Source organism: Drosophila guanche, unplaced genomic scaffold (genome assembly GCF_900245975.1).
Source record: "Drosophila guanche unplaced genomic scaffold, DGUA_6, whole genome shotgun sequence".
In the NCBI taxonomy this organism is placed as follows: domain Eukaryota; kingdom Metazoa; phylum Arthropoda; class Insecta; order Diptera; family Drosophilidae; genus Drosophila; species Drosophila guanche.
Window position 1 is genome coordinate 18691422 of NW_022995743.1, and position 11100 is coordinate 18702521.

An 11100-nucleotide genomic window follows, 5' to 3' on the forward strand; every position below is an offset into this window, starting at 1 on the left:
AATGTTCATTGTATCAAAAGTAGTGTATTGAGATTAAGCAGTTCCGGATTAAGCGGGTGTTTGCGAAGCAGCAACACTGACAATGCGCTTGTGTTGCCGCCGCCTAGAAGTAGCTCACACACTTCCCTTCCTTACATACTTACCACAAACATCCCAAGGTATCAGTCGACCGTGCTGAAAGTCAGCTTGACTGGGGGCTCGGTATTAATACTCGCCCAGTCGTTTACGGCTAAAGCAGCTAGGCAATATTGCGGCTGCGCGACTATCCGAAGCCGAAAATGCACCTAAAAGAGGTGTTCTGAGCATATACTCCGTTGGAAGAACTTGGCTACGGAAGACTATCAGCTGACTGCATGAATAAAGTTGAGTGGTTCTCCCTAGTGCTTTTTAACTTCGGTGTGGAGCTATAGAGACCAGCCCCGCAACTGAAAATGCAGCGCTCACAAGAGACGCCATGACCAGCATCATAACGATCCAGTGTGCTGCCAAACAAGTCCTTTGCGCAGATTGTCAAGAAGAGGACGATGCGAAACACGAAAATAATAAAGCTTTCATAAAGGGCAGCGGAAATAAAATAAAGAGAGGTAGGCTTGTTTTAGTGATTTAAGAAGAGGAAGGGAGCTAGTGGAGGATATAACATGACAGAGGGAATTATAATCCGAGCATAAGACCCTAAACGGTTCATGCAAGGCATAATTCACTTTAAAGTGGAAGGGACAAAGGAATAAAGTTTCTAGTGGGTCTAATGGGAAAAGTTTATGCGGCTCAACAAGTCAGGGCTATTTACGTCCCTCTTGATCAAGTTATGCATAAAAGTTGCACCATGCATTTTTCTGCGACTAACTAAAGACTATTCCTTATATAGTGGTCATAAAGTTCCTTACCCTTTACCCCTTTATACACCCAAGCAAGCCCATGGCTTTAATTACCATGGTAAAAATGTGTTCAGAAAACTTTAACTTGGGGTCTAGTTTAAATCCAAGATCATCAAATAATGTTCTTCTCTCAAGAGAACTACCGCAGAGGGTGCAAGGATCCTGGAAACGGCTGCGATGAAATGTCATTACTTTGCATTTGAGGCACAGAGCTAAACATCATCCGCATGAAGGCAGGTCATAAATAAAGAATGTGAGAAGTAGGGCGCCTAGATGTCTATACTGTGGTACTACATAAGTAACCATAACAGGTAGAAAGAATGAGTTTTTGAAAAGGACTCTTTGAGACCTAGAACAAAGGTAGTGAGAATAAAGAACCCTAGAAGGTTAAGCTTTGCGCCTTACTAAAATCAGTGTAAATAATATCCGTCTGCAAGTTACCTTGAATGGTGAAAATACCGGCTTAACTAGTCGGTGATCATGAAGCAGGGAGCTTTCATTTAACAAAGGGCTGAAAATGCCGTTCGAGCTTGGTAAACTGAATGAATACATATGTTCCTAAGAATAAGTTGTTTGGAAAAGTTGTGCAAAAAGATTGGCAAATCATCATCATGATCAATGTATGACGACGTATGTAATTTGAAATGATAGCGAGGATGGATGTGCTGACGTTCTACTCTTACTGTTTGCAATGCTGTACAACTTTTTAGGGTACTGTGAAAATGTATCCTGTATGGAAGTAGGTAGTTCCTTAAGAATTTATCATTAAGAACAGAAAAATTTGACCGAGCTATTACGTAACCAAGAAGAGAAGAAGGAGAACCAACTTCTTGAGATTTTTGTCGTGATAAAAAAGGCAGTAAAAAAAACTGCCTGACGGGGTGGGCGCAGACACTGAAAATTAATTGTTTCATTCTGGCTATAATAATGATCTAGTCTGATCCCAATTCGGGGCTCTGATAGATATGGTTCTTCCTTACGGAATGACGTTTAGTTTTCTTGTATCTTTTAAATTGTGGCTGTGGGAGATTTTCGCCCTTTGCGGTACTCGAAGATTAAATAGGGTATATTGTATTTGTTCGAATAACGGTTGTATGTAACGCACAGAAGGTAACGTTTCCGACCCCATAAAGTATATATATTCTTGATTAGCATCAATAGCCGAGTCTATTGTCTGTCCGTCCGTCCGTCCGTCCCTCCGTATGTCCGTCCGTCCTTATGATCGCCTAGATCTCAGAGACTATAAAAGCTAGAGCCAAAAAATGTTTGCATCTGGCTTCTGTATACTCACACTGTTACAAGTTTATTTAAAAAATGAGCCCGCAAAGAGCGAAAACCTCCCAAAGGTACAATTTTGAAGATGAAAGAAAACTAAACTAACCTAAACCAAGAAAACTAACCATTCCGTAGGGAAGGACCATATCTATCAGATCACCAAATTGGGATCCGATTGGACCATTATAATAGCCAGAATGAAGAAATAAATTTGCAGTGGCTAAACCCACCCTGTCCCGCAGCTTTTGTTGTTTTTTTCACATTCTCTTATTCACACTCTGCTTCTGCAGTGTGCGGCCTCTGCCTCTGGCGCGTCTCTGCCTCTGCCATGACTCTGCAGTGTGTGGCTCTGGGGAAGGTGTCTAGGTGAGCTAAAGGAGCGTGTTGGGGCGAGAAGTGTTGTAAATGTAGATAACAGTAAAGAACAAATTTAAAATTTGACAAAAACCGCTAAGGTACAGATGTAGTACTGAGTACCGGGTATAAAAGTTCTGACTCGTAAGAAGTGTCTCACACGTCCCTTCTCGTTTTTAAATAAACTTGCTTGCCCTATCTTCAATAGGCTCTGTGTACTAGGTGCTCATAAGGATCGACTCGGCTATTGATACTGATCAAGAATATATAAGCTTTGTGGGGTCGGAAACGCTTCCTTCTGTGTGTTAAAATAATAAATAAAACAACACAAAAGCAAAAATTTGTTAATGCAATAATAATTCTACATTTAATTAAGCAAGAACCAAAATAATGTGCGCGCGCTAGTTCGCCAAAAACGAGAGATAGTTTTATTTCGGTTCCGCTTGGCCCTTAAGTACTTTACTCTAAACTTCAAAAATATGCCGAAGAAAAATAACTATAATGTGGCGCTATGCAACGCCGTCCCCGTTAAAGGCCGATTTAACTCTTGCTTCGTGCTGGAGGCAGAAGGAAAGCAAACTCGCACCAGCTTGCCGCAAATTGCCTCGGTCCTCGTCAGTAGATCGCTGAAGTAGCGATTTGCTCCTTCGCAAAAAATCCTCGACGACCAACAGAGCTTTGAAAAAGCAATAAGAAGTCGACTGATCGGAGACAATTTCGATGAACCGCCTTTTACGCACAAAAGACAATTAACGCTATGTAAGACTTATAAGGGGCTTTTTCTCAAATTTGCAAAGTCGGGCCAGCAGTTAGAACACAAATATCAAAGCCACATTCTGCGAATAGGCGAAGAGCACGGATTCGATCTGCCGGTAAAGCTCCCATCATTTGGGTCTGGAGTCTAGGCTTTCATACAAAGCAGCGAATGCACAACCTGACTGTCGCCCGCAAGACCTCCTGAGCGTCGACAGCGGAAATTTGGCATCGTATGACATAGGAGCGCTAACTAGTCGAATCCGAAGTCGGTTCAACGAAAGCACGTCCCGATTTCTTCATGGATAAAGCGATTTAACTGCTGAGGACTGGGCGCTTGCCTGGTGCGTAGAAAATGTATCCTGGGTTCTGGCCGTCACTTAGCGTCAACTGACCACTCCAGGATCGTGGTTCAAGAAACACTTAGTCAGTTCAACTCCTGCCGTTTAGAGATCCTAAGCCACATCTGATTTAAGTGTCTTCAGCTCCTCTACGCAACCAGCACTAGTTGACATATCTTCGACATAAAAGTAGCACCCGATTTAGAGAGCTATGCAGAATCACACATCAAGTCTTCAAACAACGAATAGCCAGAAATGTGCCAGGTATAAGGTGCGCGCAGTAAGTCACCTTACAAACATAAAAATCTTTGTTAAAATTTCAATTTTCAAATTTTTGTTTCTTTCTTTAATTTTGCCTTAAAGTCAAAAAAATAACAATAAAAAAAATGGCAACAAAAGTTTTTTATACTCTTGGAAAGTTTTTTTGAGAAGTAAAGAAATATTTTCCAGAGCGAAATAAGTGAACTTATAATTACTAAGGAACTTAAGTTTCTTAAATTAACTCAAATTTAGAATTCGTAAATTGTATTTAATTGCTTAAGTGCACTTTGATGGCGAGTATGCACCAAAGGTATTCAATTGGGTTAAAATTAGGAACAACAGCTGGCCACTTCAAAATCTCTTCAAAAAATGGGTTTGTGTACATAACAACATGATTCGCTGCATTATCCTGTTAAAATGTATATGAATCTCCATAAGGCATTCCCCGAAAATTAAGAAGATCTTCGTCCAATGGTTGAACATATGTTTCCCAGCTTATTTTGTGAGTAACAAAACATATTACACACTTTCCAGCAATACCAAATACAGGCCACACTATAAGGGACCCTCCATTGAAATTTCGAGACATTTTCACATGTTTTGGAGCCTTTAGTAGTACCCATCTGAACCATCTAAATTGTTTTTCTCATCACTGAAGATGATACTTGGCCACTCCAAGTCCCTAAACTCATGATTTTTGAAAATTCAATCAATTTGGAGCTCTGATGCACTTTTAAGATGCCATCGACTACTAATGTAAGGTCAATTATTTCTCTCTGCAGGGGCGCGAGCTTTTATACCCGGTAATCGAAGATTAAATAGGGTATATTGTATTTGTGCGAATTACGGTTGTATGTAACGCACATAAGGAAACGTTTCCGACCCCATATATTCTTGATAACCATCAATAGTCGAGTCGATAGAGCCATGTCTGTCTGTCCGTCCGTCCGTCCCTTCGTCTGTCCGTCTTGTTTGTCGGCTATTTCTCAGAGACTATAGGAAGTTAAATTATTTTAACTATTTAAATTATAACGGAACCGAATTGCATTTCCTTCTGAATTTTGTTGTTGCCATTAAGTTCAATATATTGCACGAGTCTCTGCCCAAAAAACAATAGACCAAACCCAACGAAGAAGATTTGACAGCAGGTCAAAGCATTGTAATGTGACTTATTGCGCGCACCTTAGTGCCTTTGGTTACGTGTAAAGTTGGTATGGACTCAGAAGGGTCTCACCTCCACACTATAAGCTGATCTGTGAAAAAAAGAAAAGCTACCTCTGAAAAAAAGCATTACAAATTAACTGTTTTTTTTAATTCTTCCAAAAAAAAGTTTTGCCATAGAAAATAACCATAATTTATTTAAAAATTGTAAGGCTTGATTAGCTTAATTCGAAGCGAAATAAAAATGAAATTTTGACGAGTAGTGTAATCAAACGTCTTCCTGAAGTACATTTGAAAATTCAGTTCATGCTTGCAAATGACATCGTTCGAAGCAACAAATATAAATTAAAACGAGGAGGACCGCTGTGAGACGCGTAAGTACGCGTCACAACATGTATACCCGGTACTTACTCACTGTGGCCTTGGAAGGGGTCGGGGCGAATTTTTGAAACAATATGATTTAGTGTGATATTACATGAACCTCTAACAAAATTGTATTCCTCTAGTCCCTGCATGGCCGAGGGGCTGCTCGGTCGCTAGTTTGCGGACTCTGGATACCTGCCGATCTCCAGTTTTAACTTGGCTTCCTGGGGCAAGCGGTCTATGCCTCGGGCCACCAACCCCTTCCCGCCTACTCGTGGAACCAAACATGACAAATACAAATAAAAATACAAATTTAACCGGAAAGGAGCTCGGTACACCTCCTAAAGGGCCGGAGGGACAAGCCAATCTCTTTTAATAGACGCCTGGGAAACCAGGTCCTAGAAGATGTGGGAGGAGACTAAGTCGGCCCGCCGACTGCCAGACCCCGAACTGACGGAGCCCCTTCCTGAGCCGGACTCAGTGTCAATGGTGTCGGAGGACATCCTCAACAACTACAAGTCCGACGCGAGACACCTAGACATGATAGTGGGACGCATCGATGTCGGGGAGGACATAGAGTCCCCCGGTAGTGATCCCGATATCACAGTGGTGTAGGCTAGTCTCAGGAATGTCCCTGACACTCCTGCAGATAAACCTCCATCATTGTAAGGCAGCCTGCGCTGCCCTACTGTTCCACCTAGTCAAGGGTGGAGCCAATATAGTTCTCATTCAGGAGCCCTGGATCCTCAGGGTATCCGGTCTGAGGACTCAAGACAATAAGCTAGCACAGCTGGGATACATAGCTGATAACAAAGGTAAAACAAGAACCTGCATTCTTGCAAAAAGGGAGTTGCACTTATTTTTGCTCCCAAATTTCAGTATCGAAGACCTTAGCCTCTAAGGCCAGGAGAGCTCGCTGAGGATATGCTCGACGTACTTGGGGCATGACCCCTTCGACCCAACGTGCCCTTATCGCAGACTGCGAGATGAGAGGCATTCGCCTGCTGGTGGGATGCGATGCCAACGCGCACCACTGCCAGTAAGGCAGCTCCGACACAAATGAACGGGGTGAGTACCTATTCAGATATCTACTGACCACCAAGATGGTCATCTTAAACCGGGGAAACGAGCCCACGTTTCTCATTAAAACCCTAGACCTCACACTTGCCTCGCATAGTATACAGGATAACATTGTATCCTGGAGGGTCCTTGAAGAGCACTCCTTCTCGGACCACAGGTACATACGTGGAAACTGTTTTCTCTTTCTCGGTACCGATCCCAGAGCATTTCCGCAACCTTAGGCCGTCCAACTGGAGCCGATACGAAGAAAAGCTAGGCCGTCTGCTCCCTGACTCCCCCCATAGGGGTATATCACAAGGACAGCCACGGCCAACTTGACATGCTTGATAAATCTTGCCCCCCTGGTAAATCCAGGGGTCGGAAGAAGCCTGAGTGGTGGAGCCCGAACCTTGGAGAGCTTCGAAAAAACCTCACGAAGACTCTTCAACAGAGCCAAGGCTCTAAACGCTGAGTAGAACTAGTCTGATTACAAGATTAGCCTCTCAACTTATAACAAAGAACTTAGGAAAGCCAAACGCGTCTCATGGCGTAAGTTCTGCAATCGAAATCACTCTTGCGGACAGTACTCTCTAAGAAAACCACAACTCTTTGCTATCTGAAGAACGCTGATATGTCATGGACAACGTCCAGCGATGAATCGCTAAATCTTCTCTTAAGCACACATTTCCCAGGCTGCACTGAAAGCAAACCTAGCCCCCCCATGAAGCGAACTGCTGCGGGAGATAGAGGGTTTTTGTATGCACTCGTACATACATAAATAGAGCACACAGGTTTTATATCTACTTTTCCTGAGTTTTTAAAGTCAAAATTTCGTAAAGAATACTTCACAAAAATTAACATTTTTGCAATTCAAAGCTTAAGTTTCAAGGCTTATTTTTAAAACGGTAAGCTAAAACCATAAAGTGGTTTCGTTCCCCTTCTCTGCATTTCGTGGATAAAATAAGGAGCAGAAAAATATAAATATAAAATCCCAAGCATGGGAAGGCAGCGGCCCAAAGGCCTGGCCTAACCCGCTCGACAGCAGGGAAGACCTGCCCGGTGAACAGCAAGGTTGCGACCCGTTGGGGTCCTGAGGTCGCCTTGGGTCGTACTGACGCCTTGGAGAGGCAGCTAAGCAACATTGCGGCTGCCCGACCTTTTGGCAAAGCAGAAGGGGAGGTTGGGCCACCGACCAGCGCCAAAGCTAAACGTTTCACGAACACCGAAAAGAGGAATGCAGGGCACATACTCCGTCGGCAGTACGCGAGCATAGAAGCCAGCCCTTCAGAGGACTGGTTGAAGATGGTGAAGTGGGCCTCGGAAGTGCTTCCAAACTTTAGTCTGGAACCTCACAGACCATCCCTGCAAGCCAAAAATCAGCGCTCGGAAGAGACGCCTGGACCAGCTGCAAAGCGATCCCGGATACTGCCAAATGTGTCCTTCGAGCAGATTGCCAAGGAGAGGACGCTGATAGGCATCATCGACAAAGGCAACGGATGGCAGAATCCCAAGGAGCCAGTGGAAGTGGGTGAAAGCGGCATTGGCCGACCGCTGCTTCTAGCTCCTGGAAATCGACCCCGGCCCACCTCCAGTCTGCAAAGACATGGGATGGTTCCAGGGCCTGCGCCTGCGAAGACGAACGCTTTGTGCAGCTGTACAAAGCAGCTGTAGCGCAAGTTGGGGAAGTCTACCCAGGAGCGAAACTTGTCGCAGTCGACTGGAGCGAAGTGCCGAGTAGACCGAGGCCGGAATTTGGGTGCCGGCCTCTATAAAAGAGCTAGAACGCATCCTGCAATTGTTGCAGCGACGCAACCCGAACCTTCCAACAGCAGATTGGAATATATGCAAAATATGCAAGGATCCCTGTGAGGCTCCTTCAGATAAATCTCCACCACTGTAAAGCAGCAACTGCTGCCCTCTTACTACGCTTGGAATCGAGCGGAGGCGACGTAGTCCTAATCCAGGAGCCTTGGGTGGTTGGAGACAAGGTCTGTGGATTAGCTACGAAGGACTTCAAGCTGATTGTAGCACCAAAGGAAGGTAAAATTCGCTTTTTAGCTAGAAAGCACATAAACATCTTTCTGCTTCACAATTCCGCAAGATGACCAGCGAGAGGTCAAACACAGGCCTACTGATAGGCTGCGACGACAACGCCCACCAAACCCAATTGGGAAGCTCGGACATAAATATAATTGGTGAGTCACTTTACAGCTTCATCCTAAACTCGAATCTGGTCCTTTGTAATCACGGAAATGACCCCACTTGCATTATAAAGAACCGACAGGAGGTCATAGACCTTACCCTAGTGTCCCATATCATACTAGGCTTAATTAAGGGTTGAAGGGTCCTAGAAGAACACTCCTTCTCCGACCATAGGTACAAAGAGACGATACCATCTCTCGAATGCCGAATACCTAATAGTTATATCAACCCCAGGAAAGCCAACTGGGAGGCAAATTGTAAAACCCTGAAAGAACTTCTTCCCCCAACAGCACCAACATGTCCTGATACACAAGACGACCTTAACAGTCTTGTAAATAGATTCACGGAGGCATGTAACAAAGCCTTCAAGGCTGCGTGTCCTTCCATCAAATCGAGAGGGAAAAAGAAACCCCCTTGGTGGTCAAAGAACATTGATGTCCTACGTAGAAGCTGCAGGGCTAATTTTAATAAAGCCAGAAACAGCAACGAGCTGGGCTGCAAGGTAGTGGCATATGCAGACAACGTTGTCCTAATGTTCACGGGAAAATTCCCCAAACACTCTGTGATCTTACGACCACAAAATTTGACCAATTGTCAGAATGGACAAGATCGTGCGGACTGGGTGTAAGTGCCTCGAAAACGGAACTTGTACTATTCACTAAAAAGTATCAAACTCCGCCACTCAACCCCCCAACACTAAAGAAATGTAGGTTAACCTTTAGCGACAGTGACAATTGGCTTGGGTTGGTAATAGGCAGGAAGTTAAGTTGGAACCTAAACTCCAAAGAAAGAGTGAAGAAGGCCACAATGGCCCTATACACTTGCAAAAACGGCATCGGACTAAAATGGGGCATGAACCCACGTATAGTTCAATGGATATACCAAGCTGAAGCCAAACCAACACTGCTCTACGGAGTCACAGTATTGTAGCCGGCTCTGTCAAAAAAGACTATCACCGCTCAACTGGCAAAAGTCCAACGAGCGGCCACTCTTTGCATCAGTGGCGGTTCCACCATGCCTGTAGGGTATAGACCTTGCAGGGAAGGAACAGGCAGTAAGGAAGTAATACGACTGCGAGACTCGGACCAATGTACGTCACGACCCTATGGTCTCTCGGCGATCTTTAGGGACACTAACATAGTACTCCATAGAACTGATTATTGCGTTCCAGGAGAGTACAAAGCCACTCCCTTCGAGGCTATGATCCCCAGCAGAGAGGAATGGCTCGAGGGCACACCTGGCCCAAAGGGCGCCATAAACATCTTTACAGATGGATCCAAAATAGACAACAAAGTGGGCGGAGGAATTTACTCCGGGCAACTAAAAATGAGGCGATAAATGAGACGCCTTCAGGAGATCTCAGTCGCTGCTATGCAGCCAGGCGACACTGAAATCACTAAACGCGATTTTGTCGAATCCGACCACAGTGGTCAACACAGCTGTCACAAATCTCTACATGAGATGGCAGGGCAATATGTTATTAGCCTAATATGGGTCCCGGGACACCACGACATTGAAGGCAACTGCATAGATGAGTTGGCCAGATCCGGCACTACACTCCCCCTTAATCAATATAAGGAGGAAATACGTATGCCATGCCAACTTGCAAGCTCAAATAAAAGAGTACCATACCCTGCAAACAAACCACAGATGGGAAATGGTCCCAAGATGTCACATCACCCGACAAACGTCGCCAGACATCTGGAAAAAACGCACCGCTGAACTATGCAAACTCAGCAGACATAGGTGCAGCCTATCATCCTAGTCATTCGCTCTCTCACAGGGAATTGGCTGATAGGCAACCACGCAAATAGGCTGGGTGCCCCCTATAACGACTTCTGCCACAGCTGTAGAGACGAGCATGAAGAGGAAACAGTCGAACATCTGTTCTGCTCCTGCTCGGCTCTCAGTAGAAGGAGACTAAGATATCTGGGCTCACCTTTTCTTAACGACATTTCAGAAATGGCTTTTAAAGGCCCTAGGAAGATAACAAACTTTGTGAGAGCATCTGGATAGGAGCACTGCTGACACCGTGACAAACGGGAGGAGAAGAGGAATAGATCCACTCGGAATCACAACGGGCCAAAACCGGCCTAAGTGTTTCGGTGATAAGTGATAACGCAGCCATTTTTTTGCATTATAACACCAAACAAGTTTTCTAGGACGTCCTGGTTTAAGCAGTATGTCATGATAACTTGAAGCTTGTCTTTGTCTTGAAGGTCGTAAAAGAAAAGCTTCAGCGCTATACATACGTAAGTGTGTACACTACATATGTAAGTGTTGGAAAGTGCTGATTATGTATTCTTTTACAACAGGTTTTCTCATTGCACATAAACAGAGAAAACAAGAAGGGACGTGTGAGACGCTTCTTATGCGTCACAACTTTTATACGCGGCACTCAGTACTACATCTGCACCTTAGCGGTATTTTGTCATATTTAACATTTTTTCCTCATC